This window comes from Panthera pardus, unplaced genomic scaffold (assembly GCF_024362965.1).
Source record: "Panthera pardus isolate Hobbes unplaced genomic scaffold, ASM2436296v1 HiC_scaffold_16, whole genome shotgun sequence".
Lineage (NCBI taxonomy): Eukaryota > Metazoa > Chordata > Mammalia > Carnivora > Felidae > Panthera > Panthera pardus.
In genome coordinates this window covers 44,002,828-44,017,445 of record NW_026526721.1, presented here as the reverse complement: position 1 = coordinate 44,017,445, position 14,618 = coordinate 44,002,828, and the positions used below count along the sequence as shown (strand labels likewise).

Here is a 14,618-nt window from a genome sequence, read left to right as displayed (position 1 = left end):
GTTTTGGTTTTCTTTTTGTTTTTGTAGATTCACATGTAAGTGAGACCATATAGTATTAGTCTTTTTATGTCCAGCTTATTTCACTGAGCGTGACACCTTCAAGCCTCATCCATGTTCTCACAAGTTCTTTTTTTTCTGGTTGAATAATATTCTACTGTATGCACGTACCACAACTTCTTCATCCATGCATCCATCAGTGGACACTTGGGTTGTTTCCAATTCTTGGCTATTTTAAATAATGCTACTATGAACATGGGGGTGCAGACATATTTTCAAATTAGTGATTTTCTTTCATTTGGATATATTCCCAGGGGTAGAATTGCCTGATCTTATGGTAGATCTATTTTTAATTCTTTGAAAATTCTCTATTTTATTTTCTATAGTGGCTGTACCAATTTATAATCCCACAAACAATGTGCAGGGTTCTCTTTCTCCACATCCATGCCAACATTTGCTATCTCTTGTCTTTTTGATGATTGCCATTCTAACGGTATGAGGTGATGTTTAATTGTGGTTTTGATTTGCATTTCCCAAATGACTAGTGTCCCTAAGCAGCTTTTTATATATGTGTTGGCCTTTTATATATCTTCTTTGGAAAAATGCCTATTGAGGACCTTTGCCCATTGTTTAATTGAATTATTTGTTTCTTTTGCTACTGAGTGGTAAGAGCTCTTTATATATTTTGGATGTAGGTATATGGTTTGCAAATGTTTTCCCATTCCATGACTTTTCTTTTTACTTTGTTGATTATTTCTTGGCTGTGCAAAAGCTTTTTAGTTTGACGTGCTCTTGCTTACTTTTTATTTTATGGCTTATGCTTTAGGTGTCATATCCCAAAATCATTACCAAGACCCAAGTCAAGGAGTTTTATTTCTGTTTTCTTCTAGGAGTTTCAGGTCTTACAGTTAAGTTGTTAATCCAATTTTAGTTAATTTTTGTGCATGGTGTAAAATATAGTTTCAGGTTTTTTTTGTTTATATGTGAATATCCACACATCCCAGCACAATTTGTTGAGAAGACTGTGAGTTGTTTTTAAGTTTATTTATTTTTATTTTGAGAGAGATAATGCAAGTGGGGGAGAGGCAGAGAGAGAGTATGCCATGCTGGCCCAGTGCTGACAGCATAAGTCTGACACAGGCTCAATCCCATAAATTTTGAGATCATGACCTGAGCTGAAATCAAGTGTCAGACATTCAGCTGACTGAGCCACCAGGTGCCCTGAAAAGAATGTTTTTTAAATTCACTTGGTACAATGGTTTTCTTGTCAAATATTAGTTGATTGTATGTGTTTGAGTTTATTTCTGGGCTCTCAATTCTGTTCCATTTTTTCTATTTTTTCTGTTTTTATGCCAATTCCATACTATTCTAATGATTATAGCTTTATAGCATAGCTTAAAATCAGGAAGTATGGTGCCTCCTGCTTTACTCTTTCTCATGATTTCTTTGGCTATTGGGCAACTTTTCTGGTTCTTTATAAATTTTAAGAGTATTTCTTCTACTTCTGTAAACAATGACACTGGAATCTTGATAGGTATGGCATTGAATCTACAGATAGCGTTTGCTAGTATTGACATTTTAATGGTATTAATTCTTTCAATCCATGAATACAAGATACTTTTCCATTTATTTGTGTCTTTGATTTTTTTCATTAATGTCTTGTAATTTTTTAGTGTAGAGATCTTTTTCCTCCCTAGTTAAATTTATTCTTAAGTATTTTATTATTTTTTACCCTATTGTAAATGGGATTGATTGCTTAATTCCTTTTTCAGAAAATTCGTTGTTAATGTATAGATATGCTACTGATTTTTGTACATTAATTTTGTATCCTGCAACTTTACTGAATTCATTGATTAAATCTAACAGTGTTTTGGTTAAATCTGTAGGATGTTCTATATATAAAATCAGGTCATCTGCAAATAGAGGCAATTTTACTTCCTCGTTTCCGATTCTGATAACTTTTTTTTTGACTAATTACTCTACCAAAGCTTGTATTACTATATTAAAGGAGCAGTTATATTGGGCATCCTTGTCTTCTTGATCTTAGGGAAAAAGCTTTCAACTTTACACCATCAAGTATGTTGTTGACTATGGCTTTAACATTTATGGACTTTGTGATGCTGAAATATGTTCCTTCTATATCTAGAATTTTTGGCATAAATGGATCTTGAATTTTGTCAAATGCTTTTTTGCATCTACTAAGATGATTGCATGATTCTTTTCTTTCATTCTACTGATGTGATATATTACATCAATTTGCTGTGATTCAGCTCCTTGCCTGGGTATGGTCAAACTAGGCTCTAGGGTCAGCAAAACTCTCCATTTGACAATCTGAATCAGGAAGATCTGCACTCCACAGAGTTCCCTGGTCAGACTGCACACCCTTTTTGGCTCTACAGATAAGCAAAACATCTGGTTGGGATTGCTACTTGGGCGCTTGCAGGTATGAACTTGGTTTGACAAGATCTGTGTATTGGTTGTTTCAAGTCCCTCCCTCATTCTCCATTACAGTCAGACTCCTAGTGCTTGAGTCCTGCAGATTCCCCTGCAATCCCTGTGGTGTGAGGTGAGAGTAAGGGCTGCTTCAAAGCAACCCACAATGTGGTGCAGGGTGCTGGCTGTCCTACTGGATTCTCTTTTCTCACTGAGGTTCTCACCAGAGGCTCAAGGGAGACCTCTCCAAATGGTGCTATGCTGTTCTGGGATTGGGACAATGCAGTTACTGTGTACCTGCTTCTCCTAGTCTTTTCATGCAACCTGTCTTTGTCTCTATGGTACAGTGGGTTGTTTTATTCTGGAATGGTTATTAGTTGTTCTTCTTATGATGGGGAGCAAAATCAGGAATGACCTATGCCATCATCTTGGTGATGTCATCCAGTTTTTTTCTTTTTGCCTAAACCATTTTATTGAGGTATGATGGACACAGGAAATCTGTACATGTTTGATGTTTACAACTTGATGAGTTAGGAGATAAGCATCTGTCAATGAAAACATCACCATTATTTATGCCATAAACGTATATTTCCTAAGTTTTTATTTTTAGTTATAGAAAATGTGAAAAATTAAATAGCTTTCAAAGAACATAATGCCTACTAGATTATCTTTCTTCTCAGTAATTATTAGTAGCACTACACTTGGTAGTTTATAGACATATACTCTTAGTGTTGAATTATTTAAAGCCTTATTGATTTAATTTTTTTTAAATTCTTTATTCTAGATTGCTTTCACTAAATTTTACTTTAAATTTACAGTGATTATTTATTCATCCAATTTCCCTCACACTCGCTCCTTAGCAAGAAATACTAAAAATGTATATTGGTAAATATCTCTTAAAATTGTATTCTGCTTATTGTTGGAGACCTTGATTTTTTTGAAGAATGCTGTTATACATAAATGCCCACTAATTTTTATCTGCAATATTTCATTGCATACAATGTGCTGATTTATTTTATATAGAACTAAGTTATTTAAACAACTTAGAATAAATATTACTTGCATATTTGTAGGTCGAAGTATACAATTTACAAAAGCAAATTACTATGTTTCCTGTTAGATTCCTTTCAGCTTTAAACCTTATCATTCTATAATATCAATACAAAGGTGTTGGCAAAAGTTGACAAAAATATGTATGATGTTTGGGGAAGTTTTCTAGTTAATTCTCAGAAAATTAGTTGATGTATTTTTCAAAAATGCTAGAATATTTTAAGTTAGGATAAGTCAACAAGAATGTGAGCTATCCCCAGTCTGCTTTTGACCTCTATAATCATGCCATTCTCTTTCTCTTGGGGTTTTTATAATTATTTCCTGGAGGAGTTAGGGTCCAATACCTTAGGCAAAAGTCATCTACAAAGATCTCACCCAAAGAAACTTCATTCTCCGGAGAACAGCTGTCCCCATTACAGCACTGCTCTAGTATTCCCTCTAGGCATAATTAATTGGGTGAACTCTTAAAAACTCGTATTCTGATAAGTGAATTTTTTTAGGGTTGATAAAAAGTGAGATTGAGGACTTTTCACAACCAAGAACATGTAATGGATAAAGATAATTTTTCCTCAAGATATTCACTTATTTTTTCTCATTTTTCTAACTCATTTACATTAATATGAACAATCCATATGTTTAATATTAAGTATACATTAATGTAGTATATATCTTGGATAGTGTTTACCAAGATGTAAACTATAGTTCTATTTCAAATAGATAATAGTGAAGCTTTTATCTTGTGGACCATTTTTAAAACAGGCTCCAGGGATGATTCTGAGGTAATTTGTTCTGCTCATCAGTGCTATCAGAAGATATTGGTGTCAATAATTTCTAAATGGCTTGTTTAACAGCAGATTCAACCATTTGTAAATAATGTCCCTCAAAAAAAAAAGTACTTTTTTTGTGTATCATGGAATAAAATGCTTTATATAGTAACATAAAAATGGGCAATGTTTTATAAGGTGATACTCAGGAAAGTTCAGATTTTCAAATATATTTGTAGAACAAAGAGATAGATATTTACAATGTCTTTTTTTAATGTGTATTTATTTTTGAGATAGAGGGGGGCAGAGCATGAGAGGGGCAGAGATAGAGGGAGATACAGAATCCTAAGCAGGCTTTAGGCTCTGAGCTGTCAGCACAGTGCCCAACAGGGCTCCAACTCACAGACTACAATATCATGACCTGAGCTGAAGTTGGACACTCACCTGACTGAGCCACTCAGGCACCCCTACAATGTCTTAATAGAGATATAATAATTAATATTTAATAACATTTCTGGTGCCATAATGGCAAACATTTTATTGTGCCATAATGGCAAATATTAATATAATGATGACATTAATCTGCTATCAGGAATATAGAGAAAATCCCCTTATTTCTCATTTATAATAAAATGTTTATTTATCTGTTGTGAAATATAGCCATCATAAGGCCAAGGCAAAATATCTTGGTTTCATTTTGAAGTCTAGATTGTCTGATATAAGTATGGCTACTCTGACTTTCTTTTGTTGACCAATAGCATGATAGGTGGTTCTCCATCCCCTTATTTTCAATCTGAAGGTGTCTTTAGGTCTAAAGTGGGTCTCTTGTAAACAGCATATAGATGGATCTTGTTTTCTTATCCATTCTGTTACTCTATGTCTTTTGATTGGACCATTGAGTCCATTGATGTTTAGAGTGAGTACTGAAAGATATGAATTTATTGCCATTATGATGCTTGTAGAGTTGGAGTTTCTGGTGGTGTTCTCTGGTCCTTTCTGATCTTTTGTTGCTTTTGGTATATATATATATATATATATATATATATATATATATATATATTCATCTTTTCTCCCCTCAGAAAGTCCTCCTTAAATTTTCTTGCAGGGCTGGTTTAGTGGTCACAAACTCCTTTAATTTTTGTTTGTCTGGGAAACTCTTTATCTCTCCTTCTATTTTGAATGACAGCCTTGCTGGATAAAGAATTCTTGGCTGCATATTTTTCTGATTCAGTACACTGAATATGTCCCACCACTCCTTTCTGGCCTGCCAAGATTCTGTGGATAGGTTTGCTGCAAACCTGATCTGTCTTGCCTTGTAGGTTAGGGACTTTTTTTCCCTTGCTGCTTTCATGATTCTCTCCTTGCCTGAGTATTTTGTGAATTTGACCATGATATGCCTAGTTGATGGTCGGTTTTTGTTGAATCTGATGGGGGTCCTCTGTGCTTCCTGGATTTTGATGTCTGTGTCTTTCCCCAGGTTAGGAAAGTTTTCTGCTATGATTTGCTCACATAACCCTTCTACCCTTATTCCTCTTTCTTCCTCCTCTGGGACCTCTATGATTCTGATGTTGTTCCTTTTTAATGAGTCACTGATTTCTCTAATTCTTAAATCGTGCTCTTTTGCTTTAATCTCCCTCTTTTTTTCTGTTTTGTTATTCTCTGTAAATTTGTCCTCTATATCGCTGATTCTCTGTTCTGCCTCGTCCATCCTTGCCGCTGCTGCATCCATCTGTGATTGCAGTTCAGTTATAGCATTTTTAATTTCATTCTGGCTATTTTTTAGTTCTTTTATCTCTGCAGAAAGGGATTCTAATCTATTGTTGACTCCAGCTAGTATTCTTATTATCGTGATTCCAAATTCTGGTTCAGACATCTTGCTTAAATCTGTGTTAGTTAAATCCTTGGCTGTCGTTTCATTGTGCTCTTTCTTTTGGGGTGAATTCCTTGGTTTTGTCATTTTGAAGGGAGAAAAGGAATTAATGAGGTAGAAAACTTGAAATAAAAAAATTAAAATTAAAAAAATATTAAAATTAAAAATTAAATACACACACACAAAAAATCATATAGATGATGCTAGATCCTAGGTATGTTTTGTTCCGGGTGTTGAAAATGGTTTGCCAGATTAAAAAAAAAAAAGGAAATCATTTGAGAATTGGAAAAAATGAATACAATGAACTAGACTAAAATGAGATGATGGGGGTAAAATAGAATTTGAAAAAAATATACACAAAAGTAAAGAATATAGTAGAAAAATATTAAAGAAAGATATTTCTAATAAAAATTAAAAATAAATATGATTTTTTTCGTTTTCTGTATTTAAGAAAAAGGAAAAGAAATTAAAAAGAGAAAAAAGATTAAAAAAGAAAAAAAAGAAATTAAAAAACAAGAAAAAATTGTTTGAAAATTTGAAAAAGTGAATACACTGTAGTAGACTAAAGTAAAAAGATGGGAGTAAGATAGAATTTGAAAAAAAATTACATAAAAGCAAAAAATATAGTAATAAAAATTAAATAAAAACATTTTTAAAAGAAATTGAAAGTAAAAATGAAGTTTTTCTCTTTCTGCATTTAAGAAAAAGAAATGAAAAAGAGAAAAAAAGAAAAAGAAAGAAAAAAATGAATTTTTTTGAAAATTTGAAAAGGTGAGTACACTGAATTAGACTAAAATAAAATGATGGAAGTAAAGTAGAATTTGAAAAAATTTACACACAATAAAAAATATAGTAATAAAAAATACAGATATTTTTAATAAAAATGAATTTTTTCTCTTTCTGTATTCAAGAAAAAGAAAAGAATTGTAAAAGAGAAAAAGGAAAAAGAAAAAGAAAAATAAAAAAATTGAATAGATGAACCTGCTAACAGATTGAAGTAGGACTGAAATTGCTTCATTTTCCCCTAGAAGTCAGTCTATGTACCTCTTTATAGTCCATAAATTAAGCCGGTGGTGAGGCTTGTATTCTTGAAGAGCGAAGTTGGCCCAGTTTGGCGGGGCTCAGTATAACAGTTCTGCTCTCCACTAGATGGCACTGCTAGCCTACTGGGGTGGATTGTTGCGGTGCTCATAGGTGCCTATGCACGTGCGCGGGAGCAGTAAAAATGGTGCCATCCAGCTACCCAGTCTGTTCCGGATAAGCAATCGTGCACTGGTCCTCTGTCTTCAGCTCTTGTCCACTCGCTGCTTTTTCACTCTCCATGACCAGGTCCCAGGCAGAGTACCTCTCTCCTGAGTTTTGTCTCTGATGTGGCTGTTTTCCCCGGCCCTTACTTCCGAAGGACTGCTGTGGCTTTGACCCGTTCCACACCTCTGTGGGAGGGTCTCACTGAGCAATGGCTGAAGGAGCAATGGCCGAATATCAGCTGCACCCAGGAATGCCCACTGGACCCTGCTGTTGCCGGTGCCCCAAGACTGCGGCCAGGTGCCGGCCTGCCCCCCAAAACGTTCACAAGACAGTGTAGTAGCAGCATTTCAGGGATTATGGAAAATCACAACACACATTTGGCACCAGGCTTCACCCTCAACGACCTTGCCCCAGCACCAGCGAATGTGGCGGCCTTCCAGGGTGTGCTGGGACCAGGTGTCCTCAACAGTCTCAACCAAATGTCCTTCCAGCAGTGAAACTGCTTTTCCCCATGTGGCCGAGAACCTCCCAGACCCCTCTCTGTTCCTGGGGATTTGCCCTTCCCACCAGCTATGGAGCTGCAGAGTTGCAGCCTTTGCACTCCCCTTGTTTACAGTTTTAATGGAATTTAAACCCTCTCCTTTCTCCTTTTCCTTTCTCCCTTTTTAGTTTAGTCCCTGTGGCTGTTTCCAATTTTCCACTTTCTCTACAGCTGCTTTTGGAGAGGGGTGCTTTTCCTGAATTCTGCCCCCTGTCTCTGTCCTCTCTCCCCCTGCAAAAACACCTCCCTGCTCACCATGGCTTCTCGCTCCCCAAGTTCACTTCTCCATGCCACATACCTGCTGAATTCTGTGGTTCAGGTTGTGAAGATTATTGTGTTAATCCTCCAATCAGTTTTCTAGGTGGGTAGGATGGTTTAGTGTTGGTCTGGCTGTATTTCATGGATGCGAAACACACAAAAACCTTCCATGCTGTTCTGCCATCTTGGCTTCTCCTCCAAAATATCTTGGTTTCAAAAGGTCCCCTTTGGGCTTAAGAAAACCAAACAAACCAGTGAACAGAAAATGAAAATAATATATGGTTAATGTTTTTAATTAGTTATAAACAGAGATTACAGTTTTTCTTTCTGCTTGTTATTGCTGAGGCTTAGTGATTTAGTCTCAATAGAGTATATTATTACAGTTAAACTTACATAGTATGGATAAACATAGAATTAGTTCTTATTGAATTGTTTTCCCCATTTGAATTTTATATTGTTTTCCTTTTTTTTCCAAAATGTTTTCATCCTCATTAATCATCTGGCAACTATTTTTTACTTGAATTTTTAGATGTGTTTAAAAATCAATCTTTATACCTGAGGTGTAGGTTCCATTTTTTCATCCCTCTTTTTACCACATATCAATCTTATCTACTTTTTCTGTTATCTATCTCTATAAATTGAAACATTTTTTTTCTTCAGTTATCCTTGTGTATTTTAGAATACAGGCTAAGCTATTATACATGGAGCTCCGGGCTTAAATGAGACATAATTTTATTCCACTCTTACTTAGAAGTCACCAAGTAGATGGCTCAGGCTCTCAGGGAAGCTCAACTCCACATGATCATTCATGATGGAGCTGGAGAAATTGTTCCTTTATGTGATTGAAAAAGAATTACCATTATGTTGGCTATTCAATCTACAGGAAGAAAAAGAGAGTGAATGTCTAGTGCAAGCAATTTCCTTTCAAACAAAAGAATGAAAAGGAACTTCCCCCTCACTTCCTAGTTATTAGATTTTAGACAATTGGCTACAAAAAGCTATGTACAAGAGAGACAAGGGTGACCATATTCCCAGCCAACTCACTATTATCACATTTAAAGGGAATGACACATTTTGGGTAGGAATTAGCAATGTGCTGTATAAAATTAGAAATTTTTGACTAATAAAATATTGATTTTTTTTTCTTTTACAAACATCAGATAAACAACTTGAATTCCTTTTGTCTACAGGTTCACTTGGACATTTCCTATCATTTCTAATCCCCTCTACTTCCTAAATGAAGTCAAAGATATTGTAATCATTTTCTAATGTACTTGACTACTTAGGGCTGGATAACTTTGGAATGTATTGACTATTTCTAAGAAGTATTACAAAATGTTCAGCAAACTTTTCCTTACTTAAATTTATTAAATTATTAGTACCAGTCTAATCCTTCCACAACTTGACACCACCAAATTTCACCACTTTATCTTGTATTGAGGCCTATCCATTCTTTAAATCCATACTCTATATGTTTACCTTTATGGCTTTGCTTCTACTGTTCTCTTTGCTTAGAGTGTTTACTTTTACTTTTATTGGAAAATTTCCAAACCCATAAAGCCCAAAACAAATGTTATTTTTTATTGTCGCCTTTTCTTTTGCCATAAGAATTGATCTCCATGTTCTGAAACACTATAATATTTCTACTTATTTTACTTATTTACCCCATCCTATGGTAAAATAGGGAATATAATATAACACAGTAGTTTCCGGATAGGATGGAGTAATTTGCTGCAGACCAATATTCCTCTCATGAACAGTAGAAAAGGTAGAGAATTAAATAAAGACATCAGAAGTAAAGAAGATCAGAGGAATTAAGTTTCTGGAGGGGTAGAATCATATAGTGGTGAGCTGACAATCTACAGACTCATTTTTTTTTTCCTGAGGATATTTTGCTGATGTTGGTCATTGTTAAAAAACTTAAAATATGAATTTGCTTGGGCAGAGTAGAACTATTGTAGGAGATCATAAAATTCAGGGCTTTGTTCATCTCATGGGATATAGAGAGAAGTAAAAGGGATTTTAGAGGCTTCCAATATACAATGTTACATGCCGCCCCCCCAAAAAAAAACATTTGCCAAATTCTGAAGTCATGTGGCTGGGAGATATATGCTTCTACTCAAAAACTTTAAAAGTAAACTGGAATTTTCTAAAGTATGACTGTATTGAGGAGACAAAGAGTTGAGTTCAGGACTAGACAAAGAAATAAGACCTTTCAGAAGAAGTAAAGCTCCCAAAAAGAATCTTGGAAGCTGTAGGCACAAGGAAGAAGGCAAACTGGAGACACACTGACATTTATCAAAAGTGCAATTTCAAAATCAACTCAGCGAGATCCTGGAACTGAAGTGATCCCAATTTGTCTGTTTGCAGAGGAAAGAATGAACTGTCCTTGAGTTAAATATAACCTTTAGCCTCTGATATTTTGGTATCATGTCAACTTCAACAAGATGTGCACATACTTAGCTGCTAACAAGATTATTTGCCAATAATTCACAGAAAACCCAAAGAACTTTCCAAAGTATTTACCCTGGTTAATGAGAAATTCCTTTACTGGGAGGTCTGTTTCCTCAGGTGGGTCCAATGGTATTATGCAATATATACTTCTCTTTTAAAAAGTTTTAATGTTTATTTATTTATTTTTTGAGAGAGAGAGAGAGTGTGAGCACAAGCAGGGGAGGGGAAGAAAGAGAGGTCAAGAGAGAGAATCCCAAGTAGGCTCCATGCTGTCAGCCCAGAGCCTAATGCAGGGCTCAATCTCATGAACCATGAGATCATGACCTGAGCCAAAATCAAGAATTAGACACTACTGACTGAGCCACCCAGATGCCCCTGCAATATACCCCTATAGATTAAAATAAGATTGGAGATCCCTAGAAGCTACATATTTGCTCAACTATCTCTTTCCCTATCCTGCCTTTCTGCTTTCATTGTAGGATTTTCTTGACAGGCACTCTATTTCAAGCTTTATTTCTAAAGAACCCATCCTTTGAGAAACTCTAAAATTATTTTTACAATCCTGGATTTTATTGAAAGTCACCAAGAATGCAAAGCTAATATAATACAAACCAAAACACAAAAGAAAAGCAGACAATAAACATGATCCAGGTTTTGAAATTAGTAGATAAGAAATTTAAAATAAATATCATTATGTCTAAAAATAGAATAAAAATGGGAAGAAATGAGTACATGTAAGGAGAATTTTACTAAAGAATTAGAACCTGTTAAAATCAAATGTAACTTGGGGCGCCTGGGTGGCTCAGTCAGTTGAGCGGCCAAACTTCGGCTCAGGTCATGATCTCTCGGTCCGTGAGTTCGAGCCCCGCATCGGGCTCTGTGCTGACAGCTCAGAGCCTGGAGCTTGTTTCAGATTCTGTGTCTCCCTCTCTCTGACCCTCCCCCATTCATGCTCTGTCTCTCTCTGTCTCAAAAATAAATAAACGTTAAAAAAAATTAAAAAAAAATCAAATGTAACTTCAAAAACTATAATTGACAGGTTTACATAACAGAAAACAGAATTACTCAACTGGAAGAGAGGTCAGGGTAAAATATGCAAAGTGAAACACTTTGTTATGGATTGAATCATGACATGATGTACTGAAGCTCTAACACCAAGTATCTCAGAATGTTACCTTATTTGGAAACAGGAATATAAAAAAATTGTTTTTGATGCTTATTTATTATTGAGAGAGAGCATGAGCAGGAGAGGGGCAGAGAGACAGGGAGACACAGATTCTGAATCAGGCTCTAGGCTCTGAGCTGTCAGCACAGAGCCCAACACGGGGCTCAAATCCAGGAACCATTAGATCATGACCTGAGCCATAGTCAGATGCTCAACTGACTGAGCCACCCAGGCACCCCTGGAAACAGGATTATTGCTCATGTAATTGATTAAGATAGGGTCATACAGTAAGAGGGTGGGCCCTTCATGCAATATGAACGTTGTCTTTATAAGAAGAGGAGGGCAACACAGAGGGAAGCCAGCCATGTCAAGGCTCAGAGATACATAGAGAATGCCATGTGAAGGTGGAAGCAGAGATTGGAATGGTGCATCTATGAGCCAATGATTTTCAGTTGTCCCGAGGGGTAGGAGATAGGAATGGAAGAGATTCCCCCTCACAATTCTCAGAAGTAACCAATCCTTCTGACATCTTGACTTTGGACTTAGAGTTTTCATAAATATGAGAGAATAACTTTCTGTTGTTTTAAGGTGCTTAATTACTGGTAATTTGTTATAGCCACCCTAGGAAACTAATACACATGAAGATGTTTCTTCCAAAAAAAGGGGGAATTTAATAAAAATAAATAAAAGACACAGAACACTGTAAAATGTACATAGCTGGAATACCAAGAGTGGAGGGAGAGGATTGTAGATAAATTATGTTTGAAGTGGTTGAGAATTTTCAAACACTGATGTAAGACATTAACTAGCAACTCACAGAATCGAGTGTTGTACAAAATCTGGTATAAGTTTAGAAAAATAAATAACATGAAAATAACACTTCTGCAAATTGCAGACAAAAAATAAATCTTAAATGCAGAGAGAAAGAAATAAGTCTGCACTCAAAGAAATGAAGCCAAAAGCCAATCACAAGACAACACTGAAACTATGAAAAGAAGTAAATGCCAAGCTTGTCTTTTATATCCAGTGAAAATAGCTTTTAAAATGGCAATAAGCAATATCCATTTATATGTAAGATGTAGTGGACCATGGCAAGTCAATGATCCTATTGCAGTAAATCTAAAAAAGCCAAAATAATAACAGAAATATATCTTGTAACTGTGGTAAAAAAAATTAATGAGAACTAGAAGAATCAGAATTCCAGAGAGAACTGAACTGTTCAGATGTATGTTGGTGATTAATAGACATTTTTCTGAGGGTTCTTGCTCATTCAGTGTGTAGGTTTTGAATACTCAAAAGATATTTGACCTCTGAAAGAAAAAGGGGGAAAGCTCTCAATGGTTTTGTGGGGTTAAACTTAGAAATTATAAGATTAAAGGACCTCAAGCACACAGCCACGTTTCCTCCCCAGTGGCTTTTTGCTGAATTCTGGGGCTGCATACAGGACTTAACCTGTAGGCCCAGTACATCTTAAAATCACAGTAGCATTTCAGAGGTCTTTCAGTGTTTAGGAAGCAAAATGGGTGGTGGCCCCTGACTAAAAAACATGTCCAATCTTTGACTTCAAGTATTTGCCACAACGTGAAGCTACACCAGGGAGAAGTTAGAAAGCTCTGAAGGTCCAACATGCAAAGAACTTGGAAGTCATCAGTTCTATCCTGACAGCAAGAAGAAAGCTGACAATAAACTAAAAACCAACAATTCTTCTTGTGAAGTCACAAGTCAGGCCACTACTGCCCCAAAAGGAGACATAGATGAACACAGAGAATTATAGCTTACTGGAAACAGAAGTCATTGCTGTCATTACTGGAGCATGGTGGGAACATTTAAAGGGTGACTGACTAATTGTCAAAGATTTAATGTGCACTAGTTCAAATATAAAAACTCCTGGGGCTCAGTCTTTTTTTTTAAGTAATTAATTTTTATTTGAGGAATTTTATATGTGATTCCTTCCACTGTAGTTCCAGTGATTCCATCACTGTAGTTCCTCCAAAGTCAGCATCATAATCTTCAAAATAGCCATTTTAAAAATAACTTTTTTGTTCAATATACAGTTCACTGTCAGTCCAGAGTTCTTTCATTGGGCTTCTTTGATCTCCACCTGAATATGGACATATTTCAAAAACTCCCATATTTGGGATCCAGTTTCTTTAGGGCCCTAGAGGTCAAATTGTAGGAAGTACACTGATTGCTATTTTGGCAAGTGATCTAAAATTATTATTCTTTAATTGTTTCTAATATCAAAAAGTCTTGTTACTTCCACTCCACTCCATAAGCCTAGCAAAAAATGTTATAGGTCTTATTGTCACCACTACAATAAACTTTCTGTGATGGATGCATAACCTGTGTCTCAATCTAGCCACTTCTGGCCTCAGTCTTATTGAGGGGGCACAGTTTTGTGAATTTTACCTTCAGAAGTTCTACCAGGTTATCAGGGTGAAGATTAGAGGAAAATCTTGTTCTTCCAGTAAGGGCTGGGGGATGGAGAGCAGCTCATTTTAAAATATGCTTGGAGCTGGGTACCTGGGTGGTTCAGTCAGTTAAGAGCCCAAGTTCCGCTCAAGTCATGATCTCAGGGCTCTTGAGTTTGAGCCCCACATAGGGCTCTGTGCTGACAGCAGGAGCCCGGAACCCGCTTGGGGTTCTGTGTCTCCCTCTCTCTCTGCCCCTTCCCCATTTGCACTCTGTCTGTCTCTCTCTCAAAAATCAATAAACATTAAAAAAATTCTTTTGATAAAATATGCTCAGATCATTCTGTTCTCCACAAACACCTAAAGTCAAGGGGATCTGTTTCTTGAGAAACCGACTTTAGTTTCACAAAAGCCCAAATGACAAGGA

The 14,618-nt window shown here is 35.9% G+C and overlaps 1 non-coding gene across 1 annotated transcript; it reads right to left on the bottom strand.

Moving 5' to 3' along the window:
* Nucleotides 1–14,065: 14,065 nt before the first annotated feature.
* On the bottom strand, nt 14,066–14,171 carry LOC128777515 (small nucleolar RNA SNORA1). Its single transcript, XR_008422760.1, has one exon. It is a non-coding gene; the product is annotated as a small nucleolar RNA SNORA1 (small nucleolar RNA).
* Nucleotides 14,172–14,618: the final 447 nt, after the last annotated feature.